Raw genomic sequence first — 18037 nt, 5'->3', positions numbered from 1 at the left:
TCTTTGCCTTCTGCTTGATTTTACCAGATTTGTCATGCTTCTGAGGAATAGAAATTGAGTAATATGAGGGGATTTCTTATTTAAACAAAACCATCTTGGTTTTATCCAGCAGGCTACCTTGTGTGTGTATGCATGTGTGTGTGTCTACAAGATTGTGACATATTTCTGGATCTGAATGTTAAGGTGTTGAGTCTAATGTTTTGAGTCTTCCTATTTCTCTTTTTAAAACACAGGTGTGCGTTTCTCTCTCTCAGTCCATAGACACCTCGCCTTAAGTTTGCAAAGATAATTGCCAGTGATTCGGTGATGCTGTCACTGCAATGCCACACCACAGTGTTTGCCAGAGACAATTTGCTCATTCTGCCATTGGAGCTTGCAGGTCATGCATTAGCTTGTGTGTTTGTATCTAATAATGATTTTCGATTTATCGAGTAGAGTCATCATCTGAAGTACTGTGAAAACACAAGGATAAAAGCAATTTCTACCTCATCCATTTGTCACGTAAGTGGGATAGCCATGAGAGTTAGGAAGTAAAAACATGGAGGAACGAAAGGTCAGTGATGTGGCTGACACCTTGCTGGCAGCTGGCTGACTTGTCTTCAGCACAACCTTTGGACTGCAGCCATTTTGATCAGGAGGAGACCTATCATGGGAAAAGCTTTCTTCGACTGTGAGAGTATTGACGAGAGGTCTGAAAAGGAAAAGGGAGCTAGGTAGGATAGTTGGAAGGAGAGATAGGTTCATGTGAAAACAAACAGATCCTTCTCATCCCTCTGTTCTGTGACAGGGATTTTCAGTGGCTTCAAAGGAATTCGGTCTATGAAGGGCATGTTGGGGAGGGAGATTGTTTACGGAGTGAGCCCTTGTTTTACCTGGCTGCCAAACAAAAGAACCTTCCAGCCACATGAAATTGGTTGCACAACGCATAGCATCTTGGTCATGATAAGTGCTGTTGCTTGAGACTGGTATTTCTGGTGCTTGAGTTCCAAAAGTTTCTTGTCCACCTTGTTGGGTGTTGTGACTCAAATGTTGATTGTGGTTAATCTGCACAAAGGTGGGAATGGAAATGATTCCCTCAGGGAAAACTGGCTGGATTTCTGCTCAGCCTTTTGCTTACTGTTAAGGAACATACATACCGAGGAGGTCAGGTTTGGCCCTGTCATCTCACCTCACCTGCTCCTTACTTCAGCCATCTCCACCCAAGTGGCCAAGGATGAAGCCTGACATGGTGTCATCCTCACCCCTGGGATCACGCTTGGGGTGAGTCAATAAAAGAGTAGCCATTACCTCCAGGAGGCCCAGGGAGCAGTTTGATGTACCTTTAGGTGGCAGGGGGATGAGTGGTGCCATCTACTTTACTTTTTTTTCCTGTGAGGATTTGCCGGGAGCTAACATCTGTTGCCAATGTTCCTCTTTTTGCTTGAGGAAGATTGTTGCTGAGCTAACATCTGTCCAATGTCCCTCTATTTTCTATGTGGGACACCACCACAGCACGGTTTGATGAGCGGTGCGTAGCTCTGTGCCAGGGATTCAAACCCATGAACCCTGCGATGCTGAAGTGGAGTGGGTGAACTTAACCGCTACACCACTGGACTGGCCCATACTTTACTCTTTTCCCATTAGCTCTTAGGACTAGTCTATTGTATTTTCTAACAGCAAAAAGCCTGGGCCTAAAGACATGAGATTCCAGATGGCTAACCTGCAAAATGGAGCGAGAGGGGCATGGAGGGAGGATGAAGAGAGCATGGCGTGATAAAGGTTGGGTTAGAAAGCTGTGATGTGTTCTGGTGATTAATGGGCCATCCACAGAGGGTGGACGTGTATGCCAATGATGTGGGCTGTGGAAAGAGGAGGCTGGAGGGGGTACCCAAACTTTGCCCATCACTGCTTTCTTCTTGTCTTTTCTTCCTTTATTTTGCCTACATGCCTACTACTAAGTCCGTACTAATGGCGATATTAAGTGTCAAAGCATTCTGCTTTGTACCAAAGATCTCTGAATGAGGCTACTGTTTATTGTATTCTTTGTTGGGTGAAAGGTTAAAAAAAAGTGCATGTATTTTCTTTTCTGCAGTTCATTCAGGTTTTAATATAGAGCAGAGCAAAATACAATGAAGAGAATTGTACATAATAGTCTTGGCTTCTTGAAGATACTAAGCTTCCCATGAGTTAAGAGTAGACCTTCCGAAGCCTTGACTTACACACCTCGTAGATTTTGGTCGTATTGAAGCCTTTGCGACATTGGTATGTGGGGAGATTTGAGCCTTGGCTTGTCTAGAGATAATTACCAGAGCTTGGTTGCTGAATTACAAATCCTTCTTACCTAACAGTCACACAATAGCAGCTTCCATAGCAGAGTAACATATTCCACGGTGGGTGCCAGGGAGGGCAAAGGGAATGTGTTCTCCTGTGGTGGATCAACCCACCTCTTTGAGACTGGCTGGAAGCAGAAGTTGAAACTTGCCGCTGATTACGTAAGTGATTCCTTCCATACAGTTTGTCTAATTGCAAATTTTTAAATACAGTGATCATTAGCTTCTACGTAGAGAATTTGGTGTCTTATTTGAACAGAATCCTGGTAATGCTCAGGCCCAAGTTATACTTACTCAGTTTCCAAAAAGTGTGGTTAGATGCACAGTGCAAGAGGGGAATATTGTCGCATAACATATGCTGAAAGGGATTTCCTGCAATTTGCCGTGGTCTGTTTGTTAAGGTGTGTTAATGCATTGATTTTTGCTTGTGTGCACACGTGAACTGGGGGCAAGTGGAATTGGTGTGGTGAGAGTCCCATGCAGGCGCTGGTCTTGGCAGGAGCTCCCTGAACGCAGAACTGGAAGGGACTGTCTCTAGATTACTCAGAGCACTGTCTACACCGCTTGGGGTGCTGGAAAACTGGGTTTGCAAATTTCTGCTTGGCTTTTGGCTTGTCACTGAGCAGGCCTCCATCCATTTTCCTCTGGTGAAGCTGCAGTTAGCGGTTTCTGATTCTAAACACCTATGTATTATACCTCACTTGCTATCGATGTCAAGGCCTGTGGTATACCAAATGGGTAAAATTTCAGACCAATGGAGGACTCTCCTTCAGAAGTGCCTTTTAATCTAATTTAAAAATTGTTTTTGACTAACTTTTAAAAATGAAGGATTAATTTAGTATGCCAGGAAGGACAGAGTCTTTGGAAAGACCAGGATGACACTTCCTAGCTGTGTCTCCCTGGGCAAGTTTATAAGATCTTTCTGAGCCTCAGTTTACTTTGGGGATGAATATACTTATTTCTTCTCAAAGGTTATGGAAAGCAGTCAATGTGGTGATGCATGTAGAGAGGCTCACACAGGGCCTGGCTTTATCAGTCCCACATCAAGCTGTGGTATGTCCAAGCCAGCTTCTACTGGCTTATGAGCTGACTGTTGAAATTTAAGGGAGTTGTAGCTCTGGGTGATATCCCTTTCATAGCTTGAAATCGGCTATGATGGAAGGAGGAATCAGACCTTTTCCTTTCCCTGGAGAGTTGGTTGTTAAACATTTAAGAGCACACAGTTGATAGCAAGATTAACCCCCTTCACCACAGCTCCAAAATATATTATAAACCTCCCAGCCTTTGTAAATAGTCCATGTAGAATTAAAAGTGATCCTATAAAGAGTATTTAAGGTAATGACAGTAAACCTCAGTTGTTTTCCATATTGTAACACAGAGAGATTGTCAGGGCCCATTGAAACTGTCATCTCCATCCTTTAGGACTGAAGAATGTTCCGCTTTTTGAGGTTTTACCTTGGCTTTTTATAATTATTTTCCTTTTCTTATATCAGGTTAGCTAGTATGTCTGTTTCTAATAGCTCCTCCATACTTATTGTTTGCTATTTCTCATTATTTCATAGCTGAAAATTCAGCTGTTAATATAATGTGTCAAATAAAAGTAAATTGCTCCCAATTAAAAAATGGGCAAAGGATCTGAACTGACATTTCTGTGAGGAAGATGTACAAATGGCCAATAAGCACATGAAAAATGCTTGACATCAATAGACATCAGGGAAATACAAATCAAAAGCACAATGAGATACTACTTCATACCCACTGGAATAGCTACAATCAAAAAGTCCAATAATAATAATAAGCGTTGACGAGGATGTGGAGAAATTGGAACCCTCATGCACTTGGTGGGAATGTAAAATGGTGCAGCTCCTTTAGAAAATGGTCTGACAGTTCATCAAATGATTAAACATGGACCCATAGACCCTAACATATGACCCAGCAATTCCCTTCCTAGGTATATATCCAAGAGAAATGAAAATATGTATCCATGCAGAAACTTATACAAGACTGTTTACAGCTGCATTATTCATAACAGTCAAAAAGTGGAAATAGCCTAAAAGTCGCTCAACTGACAAATGGATAAGTAAAGTGTGGTATATCCACACAATGGAATATTATTTGGCCATAAACAAAACGAAGTACTGATACATGCTACAATATGCATAAATCTTGAAAACATTATGCTAAGTGAAGGAAGCCAGTCACAAAGACCATATATTATATGATTCCAATCATATGAAAGCCCAGAACAGAGAAATCTGTAGAGACAGAAAGTAGACTGTGATTGCTTAGGGCTCGGGTGGGGCTGAGGACAGGGAGACAGGAGAGTGATTGCTAAAGGTCATGGGTTTTTTTTGGTGAGGTGATGAAAATGCTCTAAAATGGATTGTGCTGATGGTCATGCACATCTGTGAATGTACTAAAAGACATTGAATTGTATACTTTAAATGGATTAATTGCATGCTATGTGAATTATATCTCAATAAAGCTGTTAAAAAATTTTAATACATTATCATGAAATAAAGTTTAATTCATAGACTGCAAGCATAGTCTAAACCTAAGAAAATCTTCATATACAATTAATATGTTAATTAACTTAGAAAAACCCAAATTGGCTTCAAGAGACAAGCTGAAGGGCTCAGGGAAAAGGGAAGTGCGTGGATTATTGGCATCTGTTTTGGCTGTTAAGGAACACATTTTTCTTTTTGGCTACATTCTGGAAATTTGCTGTCTTAGAGAAGTAATGTCCATCTGTCTGAAGGAGTTGTTTGCCATATGAGAGTTTTAATTGCCCTTTCAGTTTACCAGTACTGAGGGGACTAAATGAGTCTCTCTCTCTCTCTCTCCATTTGTGTGTATGTTTACATTAATATTTTTGGAAGACAGTCGTGGTGATATTGCAGTTCACCAAAGACACTTTATCCCTGACCTCTGTAGAGACTGGAGTGGAGTGAAGTGAGAGGTGGAGATGGCAATATTGATATCGTGAGTCATCACTGTAGAACGAAGGTAAATGAAGAGTCGATGTAGCCTGAAAATAGCAAACTGTTCAACAGCTGTGTGTGTGTGTTTTCTTTTGAAAAGAAGCTTGTAAGATATTTTGGTGCAAAGAGTAGAGGTGCAGATAGTTATGTAAACACCGACCCATGCCCGTAACTTTCCACTCAAAAGAATGCTCTTGCGTTAGGCCGACACCCAGCAAAATGTTCTACCTTTCACACTGAGAATTGCTATGAAATGTTACCTTATGTCCTCTTTTAGAAAGAACCTACATATTTCAAGAGGAAAATATCTATGTCACTTGAAATGTTTTAGTAAGCATTCAAAATGCCTGGCTGAAAAAATATGTCGTTTCTTATGGGTAAGCTGATTCCTTACAGAATACTCACACTCCACTTGCAAGATTAAGAAAACTTGCTCTGCTCTGACTCTTCTGTGGTGAAATTCAAGTTTTAGGTTCTATTAATGCTATTTTTACATTAATATTTGGTTTGTTCTTGCTCGTGTTTTCTTGCTGGTCATTCTTAGTCTATTTTTGTTTACCACAGTGCTCAGGGATCAGATTTCAGAAAGAAAAACAAACAAGGAAAAGTACTTCTGGAGTTCCATACCACATCACTTGCCTCAACATCGTAAACACAGGCTAAGAAACACTAAGACTTCAGTGGCTCAGCCGAGTCTTCTGGGGAGGTCTAAATGCTGTTGGAAGGGGATCAGCCCATAATTGTCCATCCTGGTCACTGTCCCCTGCCTCCATGCACCTGCCCAATTGTGCAATCCTTAGCTTGAGTGTGAGGATGTCATTTTCTCAACAAGCACTGGGTCAATTATAAAGTCCTTGGGCATCATGGGAGAGCATTTCTTTCTGACCTCTGTCAGTCGACGCTTGATCTCTAGAAGCCTGGGGATTGATTACATTCCGGTAACCACAGTTGCCAATCTCGGTTAAATGTTTGGGGAGAAGGAGAGGGCAGAGGGGTGGGCAGTCTTACTGCTCCTGGTGGTCAGGTCCATTGATAAATTGCCCCCTGGGAAAGAGGGAAAAAGAAGAACGTGAAATGATTTGTGTATCTAGGAACTTAAAAGGTCAAGTGAATGCAATGACTCAACTATTGCGTCTACCTAGCACGTGCCCTTGTTTCACTGGAGTCGATACACAATATCAATGTGAGATCTTTGTGCATCTTTTTGGGCTTGAAAGAAGAGACAAACAATTTTTAAATGGTAGAAATAATATTTATGAAACTTTATAATACTTACATATTCTTATTTCCCATCTTAGAACCAATGAAAAATGCGACCAGTAGGTAGGAAAACAGACTGGCTCTCGTGAGGCAGCAGTGAGGCCCCTATCAGCTCACAGCGTTTCATATCAGAAGAAAATTCAGTTTATCTTTGATGCAGTTCACAGTTTCTTGTCTACCTACAATCTAGGTTTTTACTTTTATGGAAAATCTACAAGCTACTTATGTTCATCTTTCCTTCATTCAAATTATTAACTAATTGCTAACTTTAAAAACTTCCCATATGAAACTGTGTTTGTCTTTTCCAACTGCTTCTAATGTGTTTTCTGGGCGTTATCAGATGTTTCTTTCTCTTTTTACTTTCTTCCTTTGGAAATAAGGTGATTTTAACGGATTGTAGAACAAGCGTGTGCCATTGATCTCTGTAATGACGTTGGAATATATTCTATTTCATTCTTATTGCAATTTAACAGTATATTTGCTTTCTTTCCTTTTTTTTTTTAAACTCTGCTGAGCATGATGCATACATCTTCATTAAGATGTCTTCTATGAGCCTAAATCTTTTCCCGGTAAGTTTAGAACTGATTCAGAACTCACTCAAGTGGATGAGTAATTTAAATTGCTGCTTCCAACATGCATTACTTTGTACTTGTCTGCTCTGAGTTTCATCTGCCACTGTTTTGCCCAATTACTGAGTTTGGATTCTGTGTTTCTCACACCCATCTGTATAGAATTTGGTAACCAAAATAGTTATGTTTAGTCAGCAAATTTCAGCACCTCATTATTTAGTCTGTTTTCAAGGGTGTTAATCAATTTCCTGGAGGACACTGCTCTTGTGCCGATTGCTGACACCCCACTATTAACTCTTTTCCATGCTGAGAGCTGGCCATTTATTCTTTCATTCCTTCTCTTCTCTGAACTTACTCTTAACCCATGATTGACAGACCTTTACCTCCCCCTCAGTGGCTGCCACATTTCCTTAATAGTCTCTTGTGTGAGACTTCATCAAAAGCCCTTTGAGAGTCTAAATAAATTATATCCTCTAGTTTCCCTTTATCTACCATTTTGTTGCCTCCATAAAATTCTGCATTAAGCATACCAAAGGCACATAAACAAAATAACAACTTCCAAATGTTCTAGAAACCTCTTTTCCCCTTTTTGGATATGTCACTTTATCATCTAGTGCTGCTTTTTCTTTCTTTTATCTTCGTTTTCTGTTGGTATCATCCCCTCTGCAACCCAAAGACGCATTCACCCCTCATGTTAATACTGTGACACAACCAATAAGAGTTTGAACCACTTTGCAAAGTAAATAAATTCCACTGGCCAGCCCCTTCAGAATTGTAAGAATCATGTCTTGCTCACTCTTTCAGTCATTCACCAGCTCATCTGAAATTTCAAGAAAGTGAGTATTCTCTTGAGTGGTTAACATTCTAATAATATTTTGGTTTTAGGGGCATGATGCTTTGTCAGGACTTTTTCTGTAAAGACATTTATTTGGGCTATATTCACTCTGCTCCAATAATTCCCAACCTTACATGAAAGGTTTCCGTTGAAATTAAGAAAAGAAAATTTGAAAGTGTGTAATAAGTAATCCATGGAAAGCTGTCCTTTGTCATAGCTCTGGGTCTGACTCTGACGATGTTGGCCGCAGTGGGGGCCCCTCATCTTGATGAGGGTGTTGATGGCGCTGGCTCTGTGTAGGAAACACTGGAGAGGCCACATACTGGCATTTATGTTCATTTACCTTTTGAGCTTCCCCACAACCTTATGAGGTCTGTAGGGCAAGTATTATTATGATTATTATTATAACTTAATTGTAGAATAAACTGACACATCAGAGGTACATTATTTGCCCAAGGTCTTGGGGCACAATAATGACCCTGGACTAGAACTCAGTTTTCCAGATCCTTTATCCAAAGTCTCTTCTATGCTGCCATTGTGAGATCTAATCCTTTCAAGTTGAACATGTAAAAGATTTCAGCCATCTTCACAATTTCTTGCAACTTCTTATGTACTATTTATTTCCAAGTCTTTTCAGGAGACACGCAGTTCTAAATGTGCAGGGGATGTGTCTTTGCCCTCTTGTATCTTATACCTGCCAAATCTTACCCTTTTGAAGTGAGAGACATTTTCACTTTGGGTTAATATTAAGACTACATAAAAAAGCATTGTGCTCTCTGAGTTAAGTTTTTCTTCAGTGTTTCAACAAACTATTTATACTTTTATCATTTTTTTTCCTACAAAAAAAAAGTCTCCTTCATTTAAATTGTCACAGCTTGGGAGCCCTGCCTGGAATACATAATAGCTGCTTGTAACACTTAAAATGAAAACAAATTTACCAAGGATGGTGGAACGACAACAAAGAGCAAGAAAAATGTAAGTGTATGGAAAACAGTCTCTCCTACGCATAGATTTTCAGCACTAAGTATTTTTATGGAAATCGCAGCTTCCTGTTCTACTGCTTACCTCCTCTTCATCCGGATATTTTGGGAGGAGGGAGTTAAAAATCTGAGGAGAGAGAGAGATGCGTCTTAGAACTGCTGTTTGATTTCCTGGGTTTAGGAGGGAGCACTGGTGAAGTCACAGCGACTCTGAGCACAACACTGGGCAGTCAGAAGAAGGCTTCTCAGCCCTGGGACTATTGACACTTGGGGCTGGATGTTTTTTGTAGGGTGGAAGGCTGTCCTGTGTGTTGTAGGATGTTTCACAGTACCCCTGGCCTCTATGCACTCGATGCCCAAACCTCCCCCATCCCCAGTTGTGACAACCAAGAATGTCTTCAGATGTTGCCCGAGGTCTGTGGTGCAGAGTACTGCCTTAGAGGCTGGGGGTTGAGGACGGCGCGTCAGGATCTGGCAGGGGCTTTGAAAGCCTCCCACTCCTTCTCATGGCAGACTCTCCCCATCCAGGGCAGATGGGTCTTGATCCCTGGAAATAAATTTGCTCCCAATGAGGGCTGCTCACCTAGTCAGGCTTTCCTTATGTGTTTTGCCCAGTGATTCTGAAAGATCCGTTTACTCTCTTTTGCCAGAACAAGCTAGAATTGACAAAAACACTTTGAGACCTTCCCTATTGGTGGCGAGGAACTCACGACATTTCCTGAAAATTCCATGGTCCTCTCTGGTCTTATCCTATTACACCTCTTTTTTTCACCCAGTGTGAGAACTATGATAAAATGAGATCCTGACCGGGCAGCCGCAGACCTTACTGACCTTGGGCGAGCCGGTCCCTGCGCTGGGCTTTTGTTTTCCTATCTACACTTTGAAATAGTTGGACTAGATCATCCATCTTCATGGCCTTTCAGCTCTAGAATATTAGGGTCTGAATGTTCTTATTTTTCTCAGCTTCTTCAGTCTGTCAGTTCAAACTTTAGAAGTACCCCCTACTGCCCTCAATGACACCAACCTATTTTTGCAAAAATGTTTGCTTGTAGTTGAGTTTAGCTACTTGCTTTGTTTCATCTACACTTTTTTCCCCCAGAGCCTAACTTTGTTAGTTCATAATGAGAGTTTTGGCAAACGTAGTCACGTATCTTGGAGTAGACACTCCTTGTTGTAATGACTACATTGAGATGTTTGCAGCTCAGTCACCTTGACGGGGCGACACTGTTCCCTGAGATGATAGCAGCAAAGTATGTGAATAAGAACCATATTTCACATATATTAGGGAGAACAGGTTATTTAAAGTCTTTGGAAAAAGAGAGTACTTTAAAAAAATAGATCAAGTAACTACTACTGGATTTATCTGGATATGGGCATTTCAAAAATTATGAAAATTTGATTCATTCCTACCTATGCGTGCAAATTTTTGATACCACTAGTGTTTATTCTTAGGAAGTCCTGTGTCTGATTTTCAGGGAAAGGCCTGGTTGAGGTGGGAAAGGCTTCCCCCTTTCCGACTTGCTGATGTGTGACCTTAGGCAAGTCAGTTTCCCCTCTGGGCTTCAATTTCTTTGTTTCTAAAAAGAGAGAGTTGAATTTGACTTCCAAGTTCTCTTATAGCTCTAAAGTTGTGTGAGTTAAATCAGAACCGTTGGTTAGGAACAAGACTTTGGAACACAAACTGGGGAGCTGGATCCCAGAGGGATCCCTGACTCCCCCTGAATGGGCAAACCCTGAGCTCTGCTCCCCACCCACCAAGGGAGAGGTGGGTAGGGGCTCCCTTGGAGGCTGCACGCAATAACCTGCTGCCCGCCCCCAGCCAGTGCCTGATGATAAAGGCAGCAGTTCTAGGAAAATGGGCGGGAACCTGCTAAGGAAAACCCATCAACACGCCCAGGGGAAGAAAGAGGAAGACCTGTGGGGAATTGGACGTCTTCTAATCAAGGAGCAAAGAAGGAGTGTTATCAGCGTGATGTCAGCCTGTGCTCCCTAGGCGGGAGGAGGAGCGGGTGGGGTAAGCAAGTGTGACTGAAGTGCTTTCGCTCCAAAGATTCACAAGGAAACATCACATGGAGCCATTCAGAAAGCGAAATCCTAGCTTCTGAAGATCTGCCAAGTCCAGAGCAACCCCAAATTCCTCTGTGATCACCAAGCCCAGACTGAAAGAAAGCAGCCACCGGGCTTCCTAGGACCGTTTGCTAAGGAAGTGGCCCAAAGACATTTGTTCCATCAGTCTTTCCTGAAGGTGCACTGGGCGCCTTGCACCATTATCACGTCATAAATTCATTTGTTCAGAATATTTGCTGAGTTGTCATTGTGGGCCAGGCACTGTGAACACCTGACGTGTCTGCCCTCAGGGAGCGCACGGTCCCGCAGGGGAGACAGACGACATACGACATACAATAAAGATCACAAGTAAGTCAAACAGCGTGTTAGAAGGTGATGGAACCAAGGAATAAAAAGAAAAGAAAAGTTTCCCTTTATTTCATCTTCCTTCTTTCTTCTCCTCTAGCTCCAGTATTCAGAATATCCTCCAATACTTTTTCCTCATTACAATTTCTTATTCTTTAGTTTTTTTCATTACTGGCATGACTAGAATATTGTTTGAGACTAATTTCATACTATATTATAACAACTTTATGAGTTGATGTTAACTGTTCGGTGACACGTTTTCTAAATTTCCCTCTCAATACTTCTGTGAGGCGGGCAGAGAAGGTTTCTTCCACTCCTGCTTTACAGACGAGGGGACTGAGGTTAAAACCATCTTCACAAAGTTTGATATGTTGTCTTTTTCTCAGTATTCTTTTGTAGACTTACAAAGAATAAGTAAGTTTTTTATGAAAAATTTTTGCCGTTTTCTCTGTGGGAAAAAGTGTCAGAAATTTTAAACAATTGAATTCAAACAAATATTTGGAACAAACCTGGTTATTCCTAGGGAACTTCTAGCATAGTGACTCCTTTAGGTAGATATACACCTGATGGGATGTTTGCCATTCTAGGAAAACAATGGTTAAAGAGAGATTTCCTTCTATGTGGGCTTCGTGGGCAGCGCTGTGGTTCCTGACGCGAGGCTTAACTTTCAAGGCCACAGATTTCCTTAGAGAGCTGGTGCTCTGCCCTGCCTGGGATGGTGGCGGGAGTTTTTTCCCACAGCATAAAATTGGTGAAGTGCAAATTTCTTACGTTCTTCTCTAGATTCTAAGATACTGGTGAATGGTAGCACACTCTGCTCCGGCCTCTCGCTAACCTTCTGGGATTAGCATCAACTGCATCTTCTGGAAATGAGTCATGTCCTCGGATGTAATCCAGGGAAGTTTTCTCTAGGAGACAAACAGGACTCATGCACACACATGCATATGGGATTTCCTAGAGGCCCTGGGGAATTTGCCTGTGTATATGCAGATTCAGATTATGTCATTTGAAAGTCTATCAAGGTGAATGTTTTATCTCTGAATTCCCATGTTTTGTTCCCCTCTCACCCCCGTCCCCAACCCTGCATGAGCATTTTTCTCCAGCCACAGGAATCTGTGGCAAAGCTTTTGTCCAGGTTGGATCTCAATGAAAGCTCTTGGGTGCCTTCTCATCAGTTGAAATATGCTCAGGGCCCGTGGTCTAATTTCAATATTAGTACAACCAGGACACGTTAAGGAAGGTCAATTTGCCTCTGCTGCTGTTGCACAAGTGATTATGTGACGTGTTCTAACCCCAGCTGTAAATGGTTTATTTTGTCCTCTATCCTCAATAATCCAGAAAACTCTCTCACTAGTGCCGTGAAAAGCTGGGGGATTTCTAGTTCCATGTCTTTACTGCCTTACTCTCTTTTTAGAATATACCCCCAATATTAGATTAATTACAAGTTAAAGTTAGGCAGTGTGGTCCCTTAGAGGGAAGATGGGCTTTCAAATAAGGGAGCCTCAGATTTGGAACCTGACATGACGTTTTCTTAGTGTGTGACTTTGGCTTATTTAGTTTATTTCTCTGAAACTTAGTTTCTTTTTCTGTTAAATGGGAGAAAAAGTGCCTCTTACAAGTTTTTCTAGGGATTAAGAGAGATACTGGAGAAATCGCCTGGAATTTAAGTAGAATATATTCAGAAAAGGTTAGTTTCCATCTCTCTTTTCCATCCTCTCCCACTTAGTTTGGTAATCAAGCTTTCTAGGGAATGAAGTCTTTATGTGACAGGTTTACTTCTCCATTAGGACTTCATACCCTGTGAAGGGTTTGCAGAGCCATGTGGAAGAGTGGGCTCCCGTGTGTGGAGTGCTGGGAAATGCAGCCTCTTTGCCGCTGAGTTGATTCAAGACACTGTCATCTAGACCTGGGGCTGCAGAGGACTCTGGGGCTGCTCTCTCTCAATATTGTGGTGTGACCATTTCCCTTTTAAAATCCACGGGTTTGAGAACTAGATCAGCCACGCTCATCTGACATGAAGGCGTGCTGGAAAAACGACTGATGCTCTTCTGGGTTTGTCTCTCGAAGTCTCTCCTTGAGTCTGAAAGGCTGTGCCAGAACTTTCATCACCATCACCATCACAGGAGGAGTTTCCAGCCAGTGACCTGGCTTAGCATCCACCGCTTCTCTCTTGATTTGATGGCTGGGAGGAGCAGGCTGACTTCCACACTGAAGAGACAAAGCCACAGTTTGGAGGTAGGAGCACATTGAGAAAGTATAGTGGTCCCACCAAGATGCCACCTTTTTGCTCTGAATCAGGTGAAAAGGGTAGTCCTTGGTGTCTCTAGAAAAGAGCTTCTCAAGGTAACAAGTACAAATTACTCTTCTTATTCTTTTTTGTTTTTATGGGTTTCTTTTTGGTGAGGAATATTGGCCCTGAGCTAACATCTGTTTCCAATCTTCCTCTTATTTTTTCTCCCCAAAGCCCCAGTACATAGTTGTATATCCTAGTTGTAAGTCATTCTAGTTCTTCTATGTGGGACGCTGCCACAGCATGGCCTGATGAGGGTGTGTAGGCCTGTGCCCGGGATCCAAACCCATGAACCCCGGGACACTGAAGCAGAGCGCGTGAACTTCACCACTCGGCCACAGGGCCCGCCCCTCTTCTTCTTCTTGTAACCGGAGCAGCCAGCACCTGCTCCAGAACAAGGCTCCCACATTAGAGAACTTTCCAAAACCACATCTAACACTCCTCATGTTGCCTCCCTTAAGAAATGAAGAACAGATATGCAAAAGAAATAAAACAGAAGTGAGGAAAGCTTACAAATAATTAGGAAAAGTAAGACGGGAGTCAGATTCAAGCACACTGCACCATCAAAAACGTAATAAGAAACAGCCCCATTAACTCTGTGTGAATGACTAGATGAATATACTCTTAGGACTTAAATTACAAGGGAAGTGGAAATTGCCCAAAGAAGTAAATAATTTCTTGATAGAGTCTTTCATAAATAATCATGGTTTGTCTCTGCTGGATATTTCATGTTCAAATAGTCATCAACAGAGTTTCCATTTTAGCAATAAGGCATGGGATTGTGTTTCTATGATACCTGAAAAAAGCTGAGTACTTAATAACATCCCTTTAGAATTATTCCTTAAATTCTATTTGCATCCAGAATACACTAAGGAAACCCAGTAGACCAAACAGAAACCAAATCATAAATAAATGTGAGGACTTGGGCATGTGCAACCATCACAATGACCTTTTGCACGGAAGGTTAACCTTCTATGTGTCATGAACACGAGAGAGAGAAAATCTCTAAGACAAAAACTGATCTGGACTGATAGCGCCTTAGAAAGCGGCAGAAGGTGTTCGTTTTCATCACCTTCATCATATAACCTTTTTCCATCACATCAAAGCATGTCCCTCTGCTCCACACGCAGTGAGCTGGACATAGCAAAGCAGGGTAGCCGCCTGGGGCCTTTGGTGAGAGAACTCTGCAGGGTTCTCAGGGTGCCGCCCTTGGCCTCTACGTCTTGTAGGAGTCCAGCAGGGGTGCAGGGATCACCTCCAGTGGAGAGTCGCTGCTGCCGAGAGGGAATTGCTGCTCAGGCGTAAGTGCTTGCTGGATATGCCGCTGGCCAATTGTTGATTTGCATAAGCGATCACTTTTTCAAGTAGCAGAAAAGAAAAAATGCATATGCAAAGATGCACGTTTAACTCTCTCCCTGACTCGAATTCACTTTTAGACCCCGGCAGAGCTTTTCCTTTTAAAGGCGGATCTGAAATGTTCGAAAGGCCCAGGGAGTCAAGGCCATTCTTCCTGGATGTCCAAGCCGTCCCCAGTCTCCCACTCGCCAGAGCTCAGCTGTGGCCACAGCCAGGCTGAGGCCAGTTCCGTGCCACACCCTGTCCTTCCTGCTCTGAGCTGCCTCTGTCCACCGTGCTCCCTCTACCTGGAGAGCCCTCCTCCTCTCAAAATCCTGCTGTCTTTCCCAGACCCAGAGGGGATAACCTCTCTTCTGGGGGAAACCTCACGCACCCCTGGAGATTAGAGCTATCTGCTCTTGCTGCGCTTTGCTTGCATTCTGCTTTTGGCACTTTCCGTACTAGGCTTGTATTTTATTACCTGCCAGGCTCCCTCACAGGTACAGAGTCCTCAGGGGCCGGGACTTGTCTTTGTCCATCTCCGTGGGAGAGTGCTGTGGGCACTAGGACTGCTCTTCCGCACAGGCAAGGCAACATAAGTGCACCTTTTCCCCTCTTTTAGATTCCGGTGATTCACAGGGTGAAAACTGGATTTAGTCTTTGAATGTGCAAACTCCTATTCACTCTTGGGTTTTTGCTGAAGTATCATATTGTCTCCTGGTCTCAACTTCCAAAGTTTTTATGCTTCTGCCTGGAGTTTAGGCCCTGGAATCTTGGGCAGTATTGTGTCTTTCATTTCAAATCCTATCCATCATATTATATTTTCCACATTGGCTTTTCCCTTACAGCCAAAACTAATTCCCAGTGTGTCAGCTTCAGTTCTGAGTTAGGAAGAAGGGCCCCCTTTGTGCTGAAGGCCTTGGACCAGCATCTGCCAGAGGATTCCAGATTTGCCACTGCTCAGGACAGGCCTTTTGGGTGGTGCCTAGTGAGGGTGGCTACTTTGCCAGCCAAGGACCCCACTGGAGAATTGGCCAGGGGAAGTGTTTGCCCTGCTTAGGATTTTTACATAGTTCAGTGTGGCTCAGTAATTTTCCACAGTCAGAGTGCCTGTGCCAGATGCGTAGTTTCCCTCAGGTTGGTAGAGTGCCTTCAGATAAGATTCAGGCACAGATGAACTGTTTACCCATTACGCACCTTTGGGTACCAGCCACAGAAGAGGGGAGACGGCCCAGGGTGCAGCAGAAGACCTTGAGAGAGCTGAAGAACTCAGAGAGAGAGGTGGAGTCCGGTTTTCAACCAATAAGATCCTTAAGCAACACCCGGGGACCTATGGTCATTACACACACTAATGATCTAATTCATAATATGGAGGAATGTGGGTCCAATGAAAACCCAGCTGTTTATCTCCTGACATGAGGGTGATCTTGGAGGTGCACTTCCTACTGAAGCAATGCATCTTGAAGAAAGATAACCCAGAAACCCACGGACATAATTATAGCTTGTGTTTATCCAGCTCTTTCTAGGTAAGATGCTGAGTTCCCTACAGTAGATACATCTTCAGTCTTCACAACAACTCTAAGAAATAGATACAATTATCTCCACTTTATAAATAACCACAACGAGACTTAAGGGTGTTACACATCTTATCTTACTTGCACACTAAAATTTTAACTGATGGCTTTTCCAAGTTGTTATCCTTCCTTTGTTTTCCCAGAGACTGGAAGAAATGAAGCAACTTGATAGTTTTTATTTCCACTGTTGGCCAAGGACAAGGGTGTTTAAGAGGTTTGCTAGAAAAAATACACCAGCTGAGACAGCTGCGACCCTTTGGCAGAGATGTGGGAGGGTGAGCAACAAATATTTTCTCTAAGTAAGAACTGATATTTTAAGATGCAATATGTGCAAATAGGATGGCTCCATGGTTCACAGTAATTTGCCCAATGTCCATATCTATATTAACTCTTTGCTCCTGACCATTAGCTGACTGGCCCAGCAATTCTTTTTTGCTTTTTGTTTTTTTTTGAGGAAGATTAGCCCTGAGCTAACTACTGCCAATCCTCCTCCTTTTGCCGAGGAAGACTGGCCCTGAGCTAACATCCGTGCCCATCTTCCTCCACTTTATACATGGAACGCCTACCACAGCATGGCTTTTGCCAAGCAGTGCCATGTCCACCTGGAATCTGAACCGGCGAACCCCAGGCAGCCGAGAAGTGAAACGTGTACACTTAACTGTTGCGCCACCAGGCTGGCCCCTGGCCCAGAAATTCTTGACCCAGGCCTGGTAAATAAGCTTCTCTCTCATGTGAGTGTGGCGTCCAGAGAGATACAAGACCAGAAGTCCTGGGGGCTGAATAAATTCACGGCATGGAAGAAGATGCTCCTGAACTTTGACAGCTGTCTGTCTCTCTGCCGGTGTGGGTGCCTTGTGCTTCTGGTCTTTAACAAATCCTGAGCTGGGCTGGGAGGACACTAGCAGGCATCTGTCTGTCATCTGGACAAGGCATGTGCAACTCTTCTCTTTTTATCTTTCTTCTGCCTTGAACTCCACGTCTTCAGGAAGAAGCAGAAATCCATTCCATCTTTGTGGACTGTAGGCTGGGCCAGAGGCCCATGAGAGTCTCCTGCACTTGTTCATGTTCCTATGATACTTGCTCAGCAACCACCGGCAACCTGTGCTCTATCTGCTGTTATCCAGGCCTGAGGTTGAAGTGGGTGGGTGGTGAGGCTGAAAGCAATAGATAGCTCTGACCAAAGGTTGCAGGGTGGGGCTGTTCTCTCCACTGCTGCCTGTTGGGTATGAAAGGAGAAAGAGGAAGGGCAGGAGAGAGTAGGTGCCGAGAGGGAATGTGGTGGGGGAAGGGTGCGTGCTCCTAGAGCAGCAAAGCTCATCGCAGCCAAGGAAAAACTAGACAAGCACCTGAGAATAAAAAATAGATGATTAGTAGAAACACCTTGTAAAAATATCTGTTCATGAAAAGTAGGTCTCTGAAATGTAAATGCCCTGAAAATCTGCAAGTCCAAAAGATAAACTTCCTGAGTTTATCATCCTTAAAAACACACGCT

At 42.9% G+C, this 18037-nt stretch overlaps 1 long non-coding RNA gene across 1 annotated transcript in view; it reads left to right on the top strand.

The window, feature by feature from the left end:
• Positions 1 to 1142: 1142 nt before the first annotated feature.
• Positions 1143 to 18037, top strand: part of LOC138921673 (uncharacterized) — a 41223-nt gene continuing 24328 nt past the window's right edge. Inside the window, exon 1 of the long non-coding RNA XR_011434449.1 lies at positions 1143 to 1260. This is a non-coding gene — a long non-coding RNA (uncharacterized lncRNA). The remainder of the gene's footprint in view (positions 1261 to 18037) is intronic.

The sequence above is a fragment of the Equus caballus genome, chromosome 31 (assembly GCF_041296265.1).
Source record: "Equus caballus isolate H_3958 breed thoroughbred chromosome 31, TB-T2T, whole genome shotgun sequence".
NCBI classification, from domain to species: domain Eukaryota; kingdom Metazoa; phylum Chordata; class Mammalia; order Perissodactyla; family Equidae; genus Equus; species Equus caballus.
Note: the sequence above shows the minus strand (reverse complement) of the source record. Positions and strands in the feature narration are given on the sequence as shown.